The following is a 21,025-nucleotide window of genomic DNA, read 5'->3' as shown; positions in this document are numbered from 1 at the left end:
CCCATATCCCCTGCATTGTAAGGCGGATTCTTCAGCACTGGACCACCAGGGATGTCCCTACAGTTGACAATTTGGTTTTTAAAAGTTTGGTATTCCAATAAAAGTATCTAATTAAAACATCACAAAAAGGAAACATTCACAAAGTTTTTTTGAAACCGTACTCATCTGCTTGCCTCACAGTTGGCAAATTGCTTTCACATTCGACATCTCTTTAATTTTTATCCCCACAAGCTATCTATTAGACAGTTTGGACAGGTAAAATTATCACATTTTTACATTTTGGATAAATTGGCTCAGGGACAAAATGTATAAATGACTTATCCCAAGGTCACTGAGCAATCAAGTGGCAGAGCCAGAACTTACTCTCCAATTCAGATCTCATATAGAGGGGCCTATAACACAGAATTTATGTTTAGAAGTGTTTTATTATCGTAGCATGTTACCTTCTTAAAGAATTGGTAATTCATCTTTCCCCTAATACATTAGAGCATGCAGTTCTTCTATTTTATTCAACTTACTAAAAATATTTCATAAGTGATAACAGACTTTATATGAAGTCAAACTGTTCTATTCCACTTATGCTTGGAAATATGAACAGCTGTTTGAATGCACATGTGAAAAATTTCAATTTCTGTATAAGGGAGAATTCTGGTGATTCTAAGGATAAGAGAATTAAGTCACTTTTACCTTTGCAAAGGGAAACTGCTCTGGGAATTACTTAAGGTGGTTAAATTACATAGCTTCCCCCCCACAATATGTCAACGATAAAGAGATTAAGACTTCATATGCAAGCTTTGTCTTCAATGTAAAATGACAGTAACTGACATTTAAAAACTGTATGGTACAATACGCTACATGACACAGGCAGAAACTTGTACAAGCTTTGGAGCCTAGCTCCTGCACATATTTGCTTCACTTGTCTATTACAAGATCTGGAGTGTCTTTAGTAGTTGAAACTTTTAAATATTGTCTATGAGAATGCAAAAGCATTACTTGAGATAATACTATAGAAAATCAAATTAAGGACAGAGTACATATTACTTTTTACTTCTGGTCCTCCTTTAAAACTGAGTAGGTACTCCCAAAGTGTAACATTATATGAATCAGTTACCCTATTTGCATAATTTGCTTTTCAGTACAAAGTAACAGACCCTGACCCAGATTATCTCAAAGTGAATTGTCAGCAGGCCAAGAAAAAATTGAACAGATGTATGTCATTTTTCAAAATTAGGCTTTCTTTGACAATGATCATTCTTTTTTTTTTAATAAATTTATTTAGTTATTTTTGGCTGCATTGGGTCTTCGTTGCTGTGCACGGGCTTTCTCTAGTTGTGGCAAGTGGTGGCTTCTCTTTGTTGTGGAGCACAGGCTCTAGGCACGCGGGCTTCAGTAGTTGTGGCATGCAGGCTCAGTAGCTGTGGCTCACGGGCTGTAAAGCACAGGCTCAGTAGTTGTGGCACATGGGCTTAGTTGCTCCGCGGCATGTGGGATCTTCCTGAACCAGGGCTCGAACCCATGTCCCCTGCATTGGCAGGCGGATTCTTAACCACTGCACCACAGGGAAGTCCAACAATGATCATTCTTGATGTTCTAAGATAATAAGAATCAGTAGAAAGACTTTACCAGGCATTTTCTTACATAAGTGTGTTTACAGTTTACATAGAAGCAGAGGGATGATTGACAAAAAGGATGAAAATCCTTTCTAATTTCATGAAAGGAGTTTGAATATAAATACACACACACACACACGCACACCAGTTGCTTGAAGTCTAAGAATATAATATATTATTCCTCTTTGCTAAGCATGTTAGAATATCTCCCATTTTAATCCTGTGTATAAGTTTGGACAATTTTCATGTCCATTCCCAGTTTTTATATATTGTATTTTTGAAGGCATAAAAAGATAATCATATTTTATAAAGAACAATCTGTCTGTTCAATTAATGCCCCATGCTAAATTTGAAATTTACATCCTACACACCAGTCTGGTTACAAAATAATTAATTTGATTCAGATGTTTAATTAAGCATGACAAGGAGGCTTTAGTTTTAAGAGGGAAAAAATGAAAAAGTCGCCTTGGAAAAGCCTGGAGCATATTTTGCAGAGCATCTTGGAACAAACAGTTTTAACTAAAGACTTAGTTAGCCTATTCCTATGATGATTTCATTAACAAGTCAAAGTCCTCAGACCCATGAGGCCTATGACAGAGAATACTGTAGTAGCTAGATGTAGGACACATAGAATTTGGATTTTTTGATCAAGTTGTAATAAATATCTTTAATTAAGCAGGCTTTTCCTAGGGACTTAAAGGAAAGGAAAAAAAGGCACCTCATTTATTTTTGAACTATTGCTTCTTCATTCTATGTTAATTGAAAATATCTTTTATTTATAGATATTATTATGACTTCCATAAATAGTCAATACATACATTGTGCACATATTCACTTTCTTTGTGCTGTTATTGTGTTCCACAAACCCTATTCATTAATCTTCAAAACTATAATTAAAGCCAAGCCTTAATTTTTCCCCTTCACTAACACATTTTGTTGTAAGCAAAAGAATGAAAGAGTTGAGCTTATTATGATGATTAATTTGATCTTCATGTCAGTGATAAGTTTACATTTGTCCTCACACAGAATGAAGAGAAGTCAGGGGATATTCACAGAAATGGTGTAAAAGCAAACTTAAATTTTCTAAAATACAGTAATCATTAGACAACCTGCAATTGCTTTTCTTTTTTAAATTTTCATTTACAAAAATATTTTATGTAGAGTTATTAGTCTCTGTTAAGAAGTCAGGAAATGTCAAATTGACTGACAATGTTCTCATATACCAGATTTACAGCAATATCTATGCTCAGGTTTTTTAACAGGCAGCAGCTTTGTACAAATCCTTACAAATTAATCATGGATACCAAGTCAAGGGCTGAATCTCATTCAGAAATATTCAACTAAGGGAAGGAAGGTGAATACCATGATGGAGATGGAGGGGAATGACACAGTGTCAGAATATCAGGACTGGGGTAGATGTTTCCAATCTTAGAGTTTCTGAGTTTCTTATATGCTCTATGTCTTCACCCTGACTCTCTAAAAGCCAGTGAAAAGCCACTGTAGCTAATGGCAGAATGCTCTATCTGCCATCTGATACCTAATAGAAAAAAACCCAAAATAAGTAAACTATTATCCTATTGGAACAGCTATTCTTGGCATAACAGTGGGTTTTGTGGCCATCCTCTATCTTCAAAGATGTCTGAGGATCTGAACCTAGTCCAGTCTTCCTTGCAACACTAACTCAAGGAATTTATGGGTGCATGTGAGATCCAAGAAAGTTCTCCTGAACACTATGAATCAGACCAAGCACCTTTACTTCATTGTCAAGGGGGTTTATCAAGTGATGTGTAACTAGTTTTTGATGAGACAGTTGCACTGAGAATAGGAGCTACTTTTTTTTACCTTGAAGGAGCTACGTGGCTTGCAGGAAACAAAAGTTGCAGAGTGCTCATAGACACTGAATTTCCTGTACTGAAGTAGTCTGTGCCAATCCATTCTCATCTAGTGTGATCACACATGTTCTAAGGGTGAAGTGACTGAGACATTAGAAGTTGTGTTTACAAATCACAAGATCACCACAGTGTTGCTGTGTGTATGCTATGTTGCTCCCTGCCCAGTATCCCTTCTTCAAAAGAGTAAACATGATGTCGGTTAAAGGGTGCTATGTCTTATGAGCTTGATTGTCAGTCCAAACTTAGACCACTCCCTCTGGTTGACCACATCTATTTCACTGTGCTTCCACTTCATGTTCAAAGTGTATCTCTGGCTTCCCTGTTACAGTATGATCCTAGTGTTTTGGTTTTTTTTTTCTACTTCTCTTACTGTACTTTTGGTTTTACTTCAGAAGCCTCTGTCCTGGGCTTCCCTGGTGGCGCAGTGGTTGAGAGTCCACCTGCCGATGCAGGGGGCATGGGTTTGTGCCCCGGTCCGGGAAGATCCCACATGCCGTGGAGCGGCTGGGCCCATGAGCCATGGCTGCTGAACCTGTGCGTCCGGAGCCTGTGCTCCGCAACGGGAGAGGCCACAACAGTGAGAGGCCTGCGTACCACAAAAAAAAAAAAAACCTCTGCCCTTTCTTCTGTCCCCTAAGTGTATAAATTTGGCACTGAGGTGGATGGATCAAAACTGTCAGACTTATTATACACATTTGGATTTGCATCCTAGCTCTGAAACTCAATGGCTGTTTTCTCCTGAGAAGATCAGTTAACTTCTTGGAGCTTCACTTTCTTATTGGTATTCTAGGTCTTCTATATCTCATAACGTCATTTAAATTACAAAACACATATAAAGTTTTTTTGAATGCGTAAATGGTTTCATGAATGAGAACAAACCCAGTAAATATATCGGGTTGGCCAAAAAGTTCACTCAGGTTTTTCCCGAATGAACTTTTTGGCAAACCCAATACTTATATGAACTTATATGTTGCAAAAATTAAGAATGACTGTATTCAACCTTGGTATCTTACAAAACCTGTGATGAAGGACCCCAGTATATGTTAAGGGCATATGCTGTGCCAAATATTTATGCAGATTATATCACACAAACCATCAATAAAGACACTAAATTCATTTTACATAGGAAAATCAGAAGCTCTGAGTGGTTTTGTTTTGGTTTTTTTAGTAATCTACACATTATTAAATATAATTGCTAGGAATTAAGGACATTTTATCAACTTTATCAAGAGCATTGTATTAATACCATCATATTTAATCTTTAACACAAGTCTACACAACGAGTACTATTATCTCATTTCACAGATAAAAGAAATGGGTATTTAAAAGAATTAATAGCATGTAGCAAAGCAAGTATTGGAGTCTAAATTTGTCTGACTCTGTCACCTAATCTATGACAGAGGCAAGAATATACAATGGAGAAAAGACAGCCTCTTCAATAAGTGATGCTGGGAAAACTGGACAGGTACAAGTAAAAGAATGAAATTAGAACACTCCCTAACACTATACACAAAAATAAACTCAAAAAGGATTAGAGACCTAAATGTAAGACTGGACACTAGAAAACTCTTAGAGGAAAACATAGGCAGAACACTCTATGACATAAATCACAGCAAGATCCTTTTTGACCCACCTCCTAGAAAAATGGAAATAAAAACAAAAATAAACAAATGGGACCTAATGAAACTGAAAAGTTTTTGCATAGCAAAAGAAACCATAAACAAGATGAAAAGACAACCCTCAGAATGGGAGAAAATATTTACAAAAAAGCAACTGACAAAGGATTAATCTCCAAAATTTATAAGCAGCTCATGCAGCTCAATGTCAAAAAAAAAAAAACCCCAATCCCAAAATGGGCAGAAGACCTAAATAGACATTTCTCCAAAGAAGACATACAGATGGCCAAGAAGCACATGAAAAGATGTTCAATATCGCTAATTATCAGAGAAATGCAAATCAAAACTACAATGAGGTATCACTTCATACCAGTCAGAATGGCTATCATCAAAAAATCTAGAAACGGGGCTTCCCTGGTGGTGCAGTGGTTGAGAGTCCACCGGCTGATGCAGGGAATACGGGTTCGTGCCCCGGTCCGGGAAGATCCCACATGCCGCGGAGTGGCTGGGCCTGTGAGCCATGGCTGCTGAGCCTGCGCGTCCGGAGCCTGTGCTCCGCAACGGGAGAGGCCACAACAGTGGGAGGCCTGTGTACCGCAAAAAAAAGAAACAAAACAAAACAAACAAAAAAAAATCTAGAAGCAATAAATGCTGGAGAGGGTGTGGAGAAAAGGGAACCTTCTTGCACTGTTGGTGGGAATGTAAATTGATACAGCCACTATGGAGAACAGCATGGAGGTTCCTTAAAAAACTAAAAATAGAACTACCATATGACCCAGCAATCCCACTCCTGCGCATATACCTGGAGAAAACCACAATTCAAAAAGATACATGCACCCCAATGTTCATGGCAGCACTATTTACAATAGTCAGGACATGGGAGCAACATAAACGTCCATCAACAGAGGAATGGATAAAGAAGATGTGGTACATATATACAATGGAATATTACTCAGCCATAAATAAGAATGAAATAATGCCACTTCCAGCAACATGGATGGACCTAGAGATTGTCATATGACTCAAGTAAGACACAGAAAATATCCTATCATTTATATGATATTGCGTATATGTGGAATCTTAAAAAAAGGTTCAAATGAACTAATTTACAAAACAGAAGTAGAGTCACGGATGTAGAAAACAAACTTATGGTTACCAGGGGATTAGGGTGGGGGAGGGATAAATTGGGAGATTCGGATTGACATATGCACACTACTATATATAAAATAGATAACTAATAAGAACCTGCTGTATAGCACTGGGAACTCTACCCTGCAGTGGCCTATATGGGAAAAGAATCTTAAAAAAAAAAGAGTGGATATATGTATATGTAAAACTGATTCACTTAGCTGTACACCTGAAACTAACACAACATTGTAAATCAATTATACTCCAATAAAAATTTATTAAAAATAAAAAATAAATAAATTTTCTGACTCTAAGGTCTATAATCTCTCAATTAATAATGCCACCTCTAATTAATTCAGAGAACACAGTATGTAAGTAATATATACCTGATGAATGCACATAGATTACTTTTATAGTTTGCTTTGTTGGTGTAATATTTTATTCTCTCACCCTTGAGAGGGGGTACAGTATCAATCAACTTGTGGATGACAGGAAAATATCTGGCTGATATTACAACCACCTTTTATATTAAAATAATTTATGATAGAGAATTTCATGACAACTGGGAACCCCTAAAATTAATATAAATTTCAGAGTGTTAAGATCAGGTGTAACAAAGGAAAAAAATATTCTGATGTAACAGGTAAGATTTTTTTTTTTACATCTTTATTGGAGTATAATTGCTTAACAATGGTGTGTCAGTTTCTGCTTTATAAAAAAGTGAATCAGTTATACATATACATATGTCCCCATATCCCCTCCCTCTTGCGTCTCCCTCCCACCCTCCCTATCCCACCCCTCCAGGTGGTCACAAAGCACCGAGCTGATCTCCCGGTGCTATGCGGCTGCTTCCCACTAGCTATCTACCTTATGTTTGGTAGTGTATATATGTCCATGCCTCTCTTTTGCTTTGTCACAGCTTACCCTTCCCCCTCCCCATATCCTCAAGTCCATTCTCTAGTAGGTCTGTGTCTTTATTCATGTCTTCCCCCTAGGTTCTTCAGGACATTTTTTTTTCTTAAATTCCATATATATGTGTCAGCATACAGTATTTGTCTTTCTCTTTCTGACTTACTTCACTCTGTATGACAGACTCTAGGTGCATCCACCTCATTACAAATAGCTGAATTTCGTTTCTTTTTATGGCTGAGTAATATTCCATTGTATATATGTGCCACATCTTCTTTATCCATTCATCTGATGATGGACACTTAGGTTGTTTCCATCTCCAGGCTATTGTAAATAGGGCTACTATGAACATTTTGGTACATGACTGTTTTTGAATTATGGTTTTCTCAGGGTATATGCCCAGTAGTGGGATTGCTGGGTCATATGGTAGTTCTATTTGTAGTTTTTTAAGGAACCTCCATACTGTTCTCCATAGTGGCTGTACCAATTCACATTCCCACCAGCAGTGCAAGAGTGTTCCCTTTTCTCCACACCCTCTCTGGCATTTATTGTTTCTAGATTTTTTGATGATGGCCATTCTGACTGGTGTGAGATGATATCTCATTGTAGTTTTGATTTGCATTTCTCTAATGATTAAAGATGTTGAGCATCCTTTCATGTGTTTGTTGGCAGTCTGTATATCTTCTGTGGAGAAATGTCTATTTAGGTCTTCTGCCCATTTTTGGATTGGGTTGTTTGTTTTTTTGTTATTGAGCTACATGAGCTGCTTATAAATTTTGGAGCTTAATCCTTTGTCAGTTGCTTCATTTGCAAATATTTTCTCCCATTCTGAGGGTTGTCTTTTGGTCTTGTTTATGGTTTCCTTTGCTGTGCAAAAGCTTTGAAGTTTCATTAGGTCCCATGTGTTTATTTTTGTCTTTATTTCCATTTCTCTAGGAGGTGGGTCAAAAAGGATCTTGCTGTGATTTATGTCATAGAGTGTTCTGCCTATGTTTTCCTCTAAGAGTTTGATAGTGTCTGGCCTTACATTTAGGTCTTTAATCCATTTTGAGCTTATTTTTGTGTATGGTGTTAGGGAGGAATCTAATCTCATACTTTTCCATGTCCCTGTCCAGTTTTCCCAGCACCACTTATTGAAGAGACTGTCCTTTCTCCACTGTACATTCCTGCCTCCTTTATCAAAGATAACGTGACCATATATGCGTGGGTTTATCGCTGGGCTTTCTATCCTGTTCCATTGATCTATCTTTCTGTTTTTGTGCCAGTACCATACTGTCTTGATTACTGTAGCTTTGTAGTATAGTCTGAAGTCAGGGAGCCTGATTCCTCCAGCTCCATTTTTCGTTCTCAAGATTGCTCTGGCTATTCGGGGTCTTTTGTGTTTCCATACAAATTGTGAAATTTTTTGTTATAGTTCTGTGAAAAATGCCAGTGGTAGCTTGATAGGGATTGCATTGAATCTGTAGATTGCTTTGGGTAGTAGAGTCATTTTCACAATGTTGATTCTTCCAATCCAAGAACATGGTATATCTCTCCATCTATTTGTATCATCTTTAATTTCGTTCATCAGTGTCTTATAATTTTCTGCATTCAGGTCTTTTGTCTCCTTAGGTAGGTTTATTCCTAGATGTTTTATTCTTTTTGTTGCAATGGTAAATGGGAGTGTTTTCTTGATTTCACTTTAGATTTTTCATCATTAGTATATAGGAATGCCAGAGATTTCTGTGCATTAATTTTGTATCCTGCTACTTTACCAAATTCATTGATTAGCTCTAGTAGTTTTCTGGTAGCATCTTTAGGATTCTCTATGTATAGTATCATGTCATCTGCAAACAGTGACAGCTTTACTTCTTCTTTTCCGATTTGGATTCCTTTTATTTCCTTTTCTTCTCTGATTGCTGTGGCTAAAACTTCCAAAACTATGTTGAATAAGAGTGGTGAGAGTGGGCAGCCTTGTCTTGTACCTGATCTTAGTGGAAATGGTTTCAGTTTTTCACCATTGAGGACGATGTTGGCTGTGGGTTTGTCATATATGGTCTTTATTATGTTGAGGAAAGTTCCCTCTATGCCTACTTTCTGCAGGATTTTTATCATAAATCGGTGTTGAATTTTGTCGAAAGCTTTCTCTGCATCTATTGAGATGATCATATGGTTTTTCTCCTTCAATTTGTTTATATGGTGTATCATGTTGATTGATTTGCATATATTGAAGAATCCTTGCATTCCTGGAATAAACCCCACTTGATCATGGTGTATGATCCTTTTAATGTGCTGTTGGATTCTGTTTGCTAGTATTTTGTTGAGGATTTTTGCATCTATGTTCATCAGTGATATTTGCCTCTAGTTTTCTTTCTTTGTGACATCCTTGCCTGGTTTTGGTATCAAGGTGATGGTGGCCTCGTAGAATGAGTTTGGGATTGTTCCTCCCTCTGCTATATTTTGGAAGAGTTTGAGAAGGATCGGTGTTAGCTCGTCTCTAAATGTTTGATAGAATTCGCCTGTGAAGCCATCTTGTCCTGGGCTTTTGTTTGTTGGAAGATTTTTTATCACAGTTTCAATTTCAGTGCTTGTGATTGGTCTGTTCATATTTTCTATTTCTTCCTGATTCAGTCTTGGCAGGTTGTGCATTTCTAAGAATTTGTCCATTTCTTCCAGGTTGTCCATTTTATTGGCATAGAGTTGCTTGTAGTAATCTCTCATGATCTTTTGTATTTCTGCAGTGTCAGTTGTTACTTCTCCCTTTTCATTTCTAATTCTATTGATTTGAGTCTTCTCCCTCTTTTTCTTGATGAGTCTGGCTAATGGTTTATCAATTTTGTTTATCTTCTCAGAGAACCAGCTTTTAGTTTTATTGATCTTTGCTATCATTTCCTTCATTTCTTTTTCATTTATTTCTGATCTGATTTTTATGATTTCTTTCCTTCTGCTAACTTTGGGGTGTTTTTGTTCTTTCTCTAATTGCTTTAGGTGCAAGGTTAGGTTGTTTATTCGAGATGTTTCCTGTTTCTTAAGGTGGGATTGTATTGCTATAAACTTCCCTCTTAGAACTGCTTTTGCTGCATCCCATAGGTTTTGGGTTGTCGTGTCTCCATTGTCATTTGTTTCTAGTATTTTTTAATTTCCTCTTTGATTTCTTCAGTGATCACTTCGTTATTAAGTAGTGTATTGTTTAGCCTCCATGTGTTTAACAGGTAAGATTTTTAAATGCTTCTTTGAGAAATAAAGCTGCTATTTTACTGGATTATATAAAGAAAAGTCTGCTACAACACTGACCATAATCTTTTGAAACATACGACAATTAAAATATTGCAGGGAAAATAGGATAGTAGACAATTACATTTCAGAAAGGAGTGAGATGACAGAAAGTGTAATTTGTTTGACTGGCATAGAAAAGGTTGAATGTTGTAAAAAAGCCAGGAATAGATGTTAAAAAAAAAAAAAAAGACCTTATAAGACAAAGGAAAAAAATACTAATTGTTATGGGTTGAACTGTATCTCCCCAAAAGATTTGGTGAAGTTCTAACCCCAGAAACCTTTGAACGTGACCTTATTTGGAAATAGTCTTTGCAGATGTAATCAAGTTAAGATGAGGTCATTAGGGTGAGTCTTCATCCAATATGTACTTGCAAGAGGGAAATTTCAGACACGCACAGACAGGACAATGCCATCTGAAAACACAGACGCACAAGAGAAGAAAACTATTTGAAGGGGAAGGCAGAGATTGGGGTAATCCTGCCACAAACTGAGGAACACCTGGGGCTACCAGCAGCTGGAAGTAAAAAGGAAGGGTCCTCCCCCAGAGGCTTCACGGGAAGTAAGGCCCTGCCAAAATCTTGATTTCACACTTCTAGCCTCCAGAACTTACAGAGAATAAATGTCTGTTGTTTTAAGCCACCAAGACTATGGTACTTCCTTACAGCTGTCCTAGGAAACTAATACACTATTTTTAAAATCTTCATTGAAAAAAAAAAAAGTCAAAAAAACCCCCCAAAACCCTCCATACTTATCTTTTCATAGGCCATAGAGTGTACAGAGTTGTTTTGGAGTGGAGAGATGTGTGAAACTCTCAATTTTCACTCTGTAAATATCTTAACATGGGTATGTTCTCATTCTTGACAAAGATTTGAAGTGAGAATGAAAGTTTTTTCACTGTTTTATAAATCTGTGATAACATGATTTTTCTTTGTCTTCAATGATAAACATGAATTTTTTCTTCATTTCTCTGTTTGTTCAAATCTTGACAAACTAAGAGCAAAAAAAGATTGAGCCAACCTATATTTTCCTCTAAATTACCAAGATTATTTGAAGCTTTAGCCTCAGTTATTTGATAGTTGCTTCAAGGTCACATTTCACTTTGATATGGGGTCCTGGCCAGACAGAGCATGCCTCCAGAGTACTGCAGTTTGAAAAAGCATGGTAACTTATTTGTATAAGTTATTTATTGCTATGTAACAAATTACCCCAAAAGTTAATGGCTTAAACCAACAACATTTTTTATCTCACAGTTACTGTGAGTCAGGTATCCAAACAGGATTTAACTGGGTCCTCTGACTTTAGGTTTCTCTCAAGGCTGCATTCCTCTACAGGCTCAACTGAGAAGAATCTGCTTCCTACTTTATTCATGTGGTTGTTGGCAGGATTCAGTTCCTTGGGGGCTGTTGGATTGATGCCTTAAGTCCTCATGACCTATTAACTGGAGGCCTCCCTTGTTTCCTTGCCATATGGGCCTCTCTTTAGAGTATCTCACAACATGGAATCTTGTTTTATCATCAAGTGAGAGGGCAAGAGAGAGTATCAGCGAAAAAAAAAAAAAAGTTCCAGCATGATGGAAGGCACACACTTTTGTAACCTAATCACACAAGTGACATCCTATCACTTTTGCCATATTCTATTCATTAGAATAAAATATTCTAATAATTATAATTCTATTCATTAGAAGTCACTAGGTCCAACCTATCCTCAAAGGGAGGGGGTTACACAAGGGTATGAATACCAGGAAACTAGGATCATTGGGTTCCATACTAGAAGCTATCTACCATATTATTGTGGGGTCAAATGATAAATATGCCCACTACCATTAAATGATGATATATCTATTTATTGCAATAACAAGTAAATTATAATAAATAGTTTCTCATAAGCTGAAATCAATAACTAGGTATAATAATCTTATAAAAACACTTTGCAATCAATAATAAAGAAATTACATAAATTGTAATGAAAAAGTAAAAGAGAGTGAATCAGAATTGCAAGTTAGTATTTTAGAAAATTCATATATCAAAACCAAATACTTAGGGCCTCCCTGGTGGCGCAGTGGTTGAGAGTCCGCCTGCCGATGCAGGGGATACAGGTTCGTGCCCCGGTCTGGGAGGATCCCATATGCCGCGGAGCGGCTGGGCCCGTGAGCCATGGCCGCTGGGCCTGCGCATCCGGAGCCTGTGCTCCGCAACGGGAGAGGCCACAACAGTGCGAGGCCCGCATACCGCAAAAAAAACAAACAAACAAACAAACAAACAAAAAAAACCCAAATACTTAGCCAGCAGTTTTACATATTCTGTACTGGATAAGAAGCAAAAGCTTTGAAGTCCTATATACATGGGTTCAAATCTAGAGTCTACCACTTACTAGTTGTGTGACTTTAGACAAGTTATTTAAAACTTCGGAGTTTCTACTTCATCTGTAAAGTGAGGGTACTAATGCCTGCATATCAGATATTTAAATCTGATCTTACATATAAGGTGTTTAACCTGAATAAATAATAACCATTTTTTTACTATTTTAGGATGATCATTTGCTCCGCAATGAAAGAGAGAGTTATAATTAGAACAGAAGGAGTGTTTCAATATCAGTTAGAATATAATTATTGATATCAAAAGTAACACTGGGCAGAGGTATAAGCTTCATTTATGGCAAGAAAACATACAAAACGATCAATGAACCGGTGAAAAACTCTGCATATAAATGGAAACAAAATGTGCTCAAAGTACAAGGAGTAAAGTTGGGGAACAGACAGAACATTCAGGTATAAAAAGACAGGACCATGAAATTTGGCAGTGATTCCTGGCAAAGATATCCTTCCACCCCAGGGATTGGTTTTATTGATACTCACATGTGTATGACAGTTTTTGACCTATTCCTTCCTAAAGATTCAGCTTGAAATCTATGGCGTATTGGTTGCCTCCATGAGTCAGTCCAATTCTTCATCTTCTCTGTATCCACTCCATTGGATTTCTTTCACTAGTAAGCAGTGGGACATAGGGGATACTGTAAACATTCTGAGTGATGAGACAGTGCCAGAGAAGGATATCTACCCACTTTCCCCTCATATGTGCCCTTCATTTGGTTTTTTGTGGACTTATTGGCCCATGAACATGACTCTTCAAAAGAACAGTAAGTACATATGTCTTACTATTTGCCAAGCATTTTTATGAACAACACACACACACACACACACACACACACACACACACACCCTACATATTATTTCTGACTTTATGAGTTATTTGTATAGAAGAGAAATCTGAATTTGAAAAGTTAAAAGATATGCCTAAAATCATAGAGCTATGTAAATGGCAGATACTGGGTTTAAACATAGGTCTTCTGACTCCAAAAGTGAATTTCCACTGTAATCCTTACTGCCAATAAAATGCTAGAATTAGCGTCAGATTAGATTGATCCAAAAGGTAATCAAATCATTTAAGCTAATGAAAGTTTTAAATGACTTTATGTTCATTTTCATTTTATTTATGTGTGTTTCCATGTTGAAAAAATATTTTCACACAACACAATATTTCAACACAATGTAATGGATGTTGCACACTAATTATTGTGGCTCATCTGGTAAAGCCAGAAAACTCAGGTTCATAAGCACAATCATTAGGTCTGTTTCTTCATATGTAATATGATGAGCAAGAAAATGCAATAATAAAATTCTACTTTGTCTCTGAATTTCTAAAACTCTTAAAAAGATAAAATTATATTTTCAGTCTCTTTTCTAATACATTTAGTGTGTTCTTTTAAGTAAAGCCAGGAAAGAGTAGTCTATACATGTATATAATATAAATAATCCACAAACACATATTTCCTGCGACTGAATAAATAAAGTGAGCTAGAATAGCTTAAAATGATTTTGAAAAAAAAGAAGAAGAAAGTTGGAAGAACCATACTACTCAATTTTAAGAATTGCTATATAGCTACATGTGATATTGACAGAGACACATAGATCAATGGGACAGAAGAGAGAACCAAAAAATAGACCCATACAAATATGTCCAACTGATTTTTCCCCAAAGTGTAAAAGCAATTCAATGGAAGAAGGATAGTCTTTCCAACAAACAGTGAGTGAATAGACATCCTTAGGCAAAAAAAAAAAAAAAAAAAGAAGAAGAACCTCAACCTAAACCTCACATCTTATACAAAAATTAACACCAAATTTTTACAGACTTAAATATAAAACTATCAAAATTTCGGAGGAGAACACAGGGAAAAAATCATGACCTAGGGTTGGCAAAGATTTCTTAAACATGACAATGAAAGCACAATCCATTAAAAAAAGATAATTTGAATGGACATGACCAAATTAATTTTTTCTTTTTGATTTGCAAAATACCCTGCTAAGAGGACTAAAAGACAAGCCACACACTGCTAAGAATATTTGAAAAATCACGTATCTTTCAAAGGACTCATCAAGTATATAAATATATCAGATCAACACGTTGTACACCTCAAAGTTACACAATGTTTTATGTCAGTTATATCTCTATAAGAGTGAAAATAAAAATAATATATAAAGAACTCTCTAAATATAACAGTAAGACAATGAACAATCCAATTAGAAAATGGGCAAAGGCTTGAATAGACACTCCACCAAATAAAATGTCTGGCATGGACTTTCCTGACTAATGACTAATGAAACAGAAGATGAAAAAGTTTTGGAAAATATTTGCTATGCTGATATGGGTACCAACTTTTTTTTTTTTTTTTTTTTTTTTTTTTTTTTTCTTTTTGCGGTATGCGGGCCTCTCACTGTTGTGGCCTCTCCCGTTGCGGAGCACAGGCTCCGGATGCGCAGGCCCAGCGGCCATGGCTCACGGGCCCAGCCGCTCCGCGGCATATGGGATCCTCCCAGACCGGGGCACGAACCCGTATCCCCTGCATCGGCAGGCGGACTCTCAACCACTGCGCCACCAGGGAGGCCCCCAACTTTTTATTTCTCCTCTTTCTTCATATTCCTGCCTAGAAAATGTATGTAATGTTTGGAAATGCAGTATCCATCTTGAAATGAGAAAGACAAAACTCACTTGATCAGGATGGTGGACCAAAAAGATGTAAGAAAACTGACACCCTAATGATACTATTGAGTTACTATCATCCTTTTCCCTATTTTTAGAGTTAAATTTCCTTTCTCTCTTGAATATTTTCCCATGGAAAAAATGTAGAAAATAAATACATTGACAATCTGAGTTTTCTGTATTGTTTGAGAACATTCAATTCTGCTATAGAAGGCAAGAAAACAAATGGAACAGATGAAACTCATAAAGTGTTAAGCATAGAGATAAGCTAAGCAAGTAGCTTATGAAATACAGGTGAAGCTCATAGGATTTGTTAAGAATCAGTAATAAGTAAGCAAATATTTTGTAAGCCATAGGTAAACTTCATAAGATGTGTTAAATTTAGGTAGTAAGTGAATAACTGGCTGAAGAGTCCAACTCCTGCTATGCAACATAATGCCTATAGTTAAGAACACAATACTGTGCACTTAATTATTTGTTAAGAGAGTAGATCTCATGTTGTACTCTTACCACAATAAAAAAAATGAAAAGGTAAAAATATAGAGACAGTAAAAAGGTTAGTATTTGCTAGGGGTTTTAGAGTGGGGAGAGTGGATGATTAGGTAGGGGATTTTTAAAGCCATGAAACTATTCTGTATGACACTGAAGTGGTGGATGAATAACAGTATGCATTTATCAAAATCCATGGATTTGTACAGCACAAAGTATGAACCCTAATGTAAACTATGGACTTCAGTTAAAAAATTTTAAATATTGTGTCATCAATTGTATCCATTGTACTACACCAATGCAAGGTGTGCATTGCACACTTCGCACTACAGAAGTCTTCATTAAAGAAAGGCAAAGACAAGAAACACAATGGAAGAATATTGGCAAATCACATAACAGGTAACAAAAGTGAGTCCAGAATATATAAAGATTATTTTCAACTGAAGAAGTAAGTGGAACACAAATAACCAATTTGTTTAAATGGGCCAATATTTGAAGAGATATTTCACAAAGGCAGAAATATGAATGACCAAAAACACATGAAATGATGCCCAAAACCATTAGTTAACATGAAATGCAAATTAAAATGAAAAGAGTAGAACGCTTTTGCCCTGAAGAATTGCTGTAATAAAAATTCCAGGAAATAATAAGCATAGTCAAAGTGTGACGTCACAAAGGACCCTTATATATTGTTGATGGGAATGTAAAATTTTGCAGCTACTTTGGAAAACAGTATGGCAGTTTCTAATAATTATTTCTTTTTTAAAAAAATAAATTTATTTATTTTTGGCTGCGTTGGGTCTTCATTGCTGCACACGGGCTTTCTCTAATTGCGGCGATCGGAGGCTACTCTTCGTTGCGGTGCACGGGCTTCTCATTGCGGTTGCTTCTCTTGTTGTGAAGCGTGGGCTCTAGGTGCGCAGGCTTCAGTAGTTGTGGCACGCAGGCTCAGTAGTTGTGGCTTGAGGGCTCCAGAGAGCACGCTCAGTAGTTGTGGCGCACAGGCTTAGGTGCTCCGTGGCATGTGGGATCTTCCTGGACCAGGGCTCAAACCCGTGTCCCCTTCATTGGCAGGTGGATGCTTAACCACTGTGCCACCAGGGAAGTCCCTCTGATAATTATTTCTGATAGGATACAGCAATAGAAGGATTAATAAACAACACAAAAGAAATGAAAACTAATATTCACCTAATAACATGGACACAAAAGTCATAGCAGCATTATTCAGAGCACCAAATAAATGAAAAGGAAAAAATGTCATTCAACTAGAAATTATATATAAAAAATTACATCCAAACAGTGGAATATAAATCCATGGAATACAAATCCATGTTCACAGATTAAGAGATTCAATATTGTTAAAATGTCGGTAGAATCGGGTCTACAGATTCAAATAATCACTGTCAAAATCCCATTTGAATTTTTTGCATAAATTGACAAGTTAATGCTAAAATTAATATGGCAATGCAGAGGTCTGAGAAGAGTCTAAACAATCTTTAAAAAAGAACAACAAAGTGGGAAGACAAACACTTTCCACTTTCAAAATGTACTACAAGCCTATAGTAATCTAGAGAGTGTGGTACTAGCATTAGGATAGAAATATAGGCCAATAGAATGAATTCAGATCTATAAATAAACGCATATAAGTTGATTCAGTTGAATTTCAACAACATTGTTAAGCCAATTTATTGCTGAATGGTGGTCTTTTCCAAATGTGATGCTAGGAAAATTGGATGTCCACGTGCAAAATGTGAATGCAGACCCTAAATTCATAACAAACCATCAACTCAAAAAGGACCATAAACTTAAATGTAGATGCCAAAATTTTTGGAAGAAAACATACTTGCATATCTTTGTTCCTCTGACATTTGCAATGACTGTTTATAAACGATACCAAAGCACACTGAAAAAGAAAAGAGAATATTTTGACTTCACCAAATTAAAAAACTTTGAGCTTCAAAAGTGAATATCAACAAAGTACTCAAGCCCAGACTCTATGATTTCACATTGTCTATATAGCAAAATCAGTATATCCTAACCTCTAAAGTAAAATGCCATCAAAAGATCACTTGTAACTAGCATGAGGACAGTGATGTGAAAGAAAAGAACTTAGATGCTGAAGCCTTATACCCTGGATTCCAAAATGAGCTCTACCACTTACTAAGTCTCACATTGGGCAAATAATTTAATATTTCTAGGTCTCTATTTTCTCACAAAATTAAATAGGACCTATTTTTGTGAGAATCAAATAAGAAAAAGAAAGAGAAAATAGGAAGACTACAAATAACTCAATTAAATATGGACATTAATAGACCTTTCACTCAAAAAAGATATACAAATGGGAAAGAAGAACATGAAAAGACTCTCAAGTCCGTTAGTTTTTTGGAAAATGCAAGTTAAAATACCAAGTAGATACCAATTCGTACCCACTATAATGGTAATAATAAAACAGCATGTTGTTGAGGATGTAGAGAAACTGGAAGCCTCACATATTGCTACTGAAAATATAAAATGTTACAATAACTTTGGAAAACTTTGCCTGATAATAAAATGTTAAACAAACATTTAGTACAGGATTCTGCATTTGAAAAATTAATTTCTATCCAAGTTAGAGACTTTTACCAGAAGTTTTATAGTATCTTTATTCATAATAGCCAAATATCCAGAAAAGGAAAATCAAAGGAGACATAAAGTAGCATGAAAGAACCTGAAAAACATTAAAGTAAGTGAAAGAAGCCACTCAAAAATAGCAAGTATATAAACTGTCTAGAGAAGGAAAATATATAGTGAATTAGTGTTTGCTTGAAGCTGTGAGTGGAAATGAGAAGTGACTGGAAATAGGTCCAAGGTTTCTCTTTGCTATGGTAGCATCATTAAAAATTAGATTTTGGAGATTAATCCTTTGTTGTTTCATTTGCAAATATTTTCTCCCATTCTGAGGGTTGTATTTTTGTCTTGTTTATGGTTTCCTTTGCTGTACAAAAGCTAAATAAATAAATAAATAAATAAATAAATGGTACTGATGAACCTAGTTGCAGGGCAGGAGTAAAGATGTAGACATAGAGAATGGACTTGAGGACACGGGGTCGGAGGGGGAAGCTGGGTCGAAGTGAGAATAGCATCGACATATATACACTACCGAATGTAAAATAGATAGCTAGTGGGAAGCAGCAGCATAGCACAGGGAGATCAGCTCGGTGCTTTGCTGTGACCACCTACAGGGGTGGGATAGGGAGGATGGGAGGGAGGCTCAAGAGGGAGGGGATATGGGGACATATGTATGCATATGGCTGATTCACTTTGGTGTACAACTGAAACTAACACAGTATTGTGAAGCAACTATACTCCAATAAAGATCTATTTAAAAAAATTAGATCTTGGTGATGGTATACAACGTCTATATTTATTAAAATTCATTGAATTTTACACTTAACTACAGTGAATCTTATGCTATATAAATTATATCTCAATAAAATTTCTAAAATATCAATTCCATTTCTTTCTACCAGCAATGTAAAATCAGAAATAGCAATTGAGAAGACATTATCAGTGTCAATAGCACGAATCAGAAGAGAATAGTTGATGTAAATAAATAAGTATAGTGAAACTTGTACACTGAAAACTACAAAACATTACTGGAAGAAATTAAAGATGATCAAAATAATTGGAGAGACATTCCATGTTAACGTATTCAAAAAGTCACTATCGTTAGATGTCAGTAAGCCTAGTAGATCTAAAGATTGAACCACATCGTTGCCAAAATATCACTCAGCTTTCTTGAAGAAATTGGCAAATTGAGGGCAAATTTCATACAGCAATCTAAAGGACCCAGCATAGCCAAAATAATCTTGAAATTTAGAATGATTTAGAGAATTTAACCGATTACAAAACTTACTACAAATCCACAGTTATCTTAATAGTGTAGTAGTACCAACTTTAGAATAGACATGCAGATTAATGGAACAGAATTCAAAGTCACAGATAAGTCACAGCCTGAGGAAAATAAGTGCTAATCTTAGATAAGACAACTGTGTCCAGAATACGTAAAGTACTATTTCAACTCTAGAAGAACACAAATAACTCATCTAAATGTAGGCAAAAGATTTGAATAGAAATTTCATCCAAGAAGATATGTGAATGGACAAAAAGACATGAAAGAAATGGGGTGATGGATACATAAAAAAAAATTAGGTTTTAGTAAAGTTTTCACAACTTAGTATATTTATGAAAAGTTGTTGAACTGTACCCTTAAAATTGGAGAATTTATGGCATATAAATTTTACCTCAATAAAGTTGTAAAATAATTGCGTTTCTGTACACTAGCAACCTGAAAATGAAATTGAGAAAACACTGAAATCTAGAGTTAGGAATTTCTTTGTTACAAAACTCATTCGTATGTGCTACTTTTATTTCCAATATTGGAATCACATTTCTGACTTGGTGTCTCCTTCATTCATTTATTCCTAGACTGGAACACAATATTATTATTATAGCCTAGATTTTTATTGAAGCCAAATTCCTATGACATTGAATAAAGAAAATGGAGGTTTTATATCAGTGTCAATATTTGCATTTTAATAGAATATATATTTTTTAACTGATATATTTTTTAAATTTTTTGTAATTGGGCACATACCCTATAGTGACTTCAAATATTAGGATGTGAGATAGTGCTTAGTACATGTATTTCTGATTAGCAGTAACATGATTCAGGATCCGTTGGTGTCACAAAATTATCATTTAACATTGTCTGGAATTATACACGTTAAGAGGTTAAGTTAAATTTAGGATCATTCAAAGATTAACCTGTAAAATGCTTTATTTATTCAGTTAGTTTTATCAATGTGTTAATTTGTATGCTTAATCATACTATAGAATAATAAATATTTTTGTTTATTTTTACTTTATTCTTTGGATCCCAGATGATGATAAAACCACTACAGGTAACTCTAATACAGAAGGATACTGAACTTCAACCCTAATCAATTTTTATATCAAAATCAACCTAAGAATGAAAGAATTTAGCTAAAGAAATCTGGCCCATAGCATGCCCTTTCTGTGGCTGTGTTTTCTTCACCATCCCTCCTTCA

Source organism: Mesoplodon mirus (assembly GCF_964341445.2).
Source record: "Mesoplodon mirus genome assembly, chromosome: X".
NCBI lineage: Eukaryota > Metazoa > Chordata > Mammalia > Artiodactyla > Ziphiidae > Mesoplodon > Mesoplodon mirus.
The sequence above is the reverse complement of the archived record's forward strand: the minus strand, read 5'-3'. Positions refer to the sequence as shown.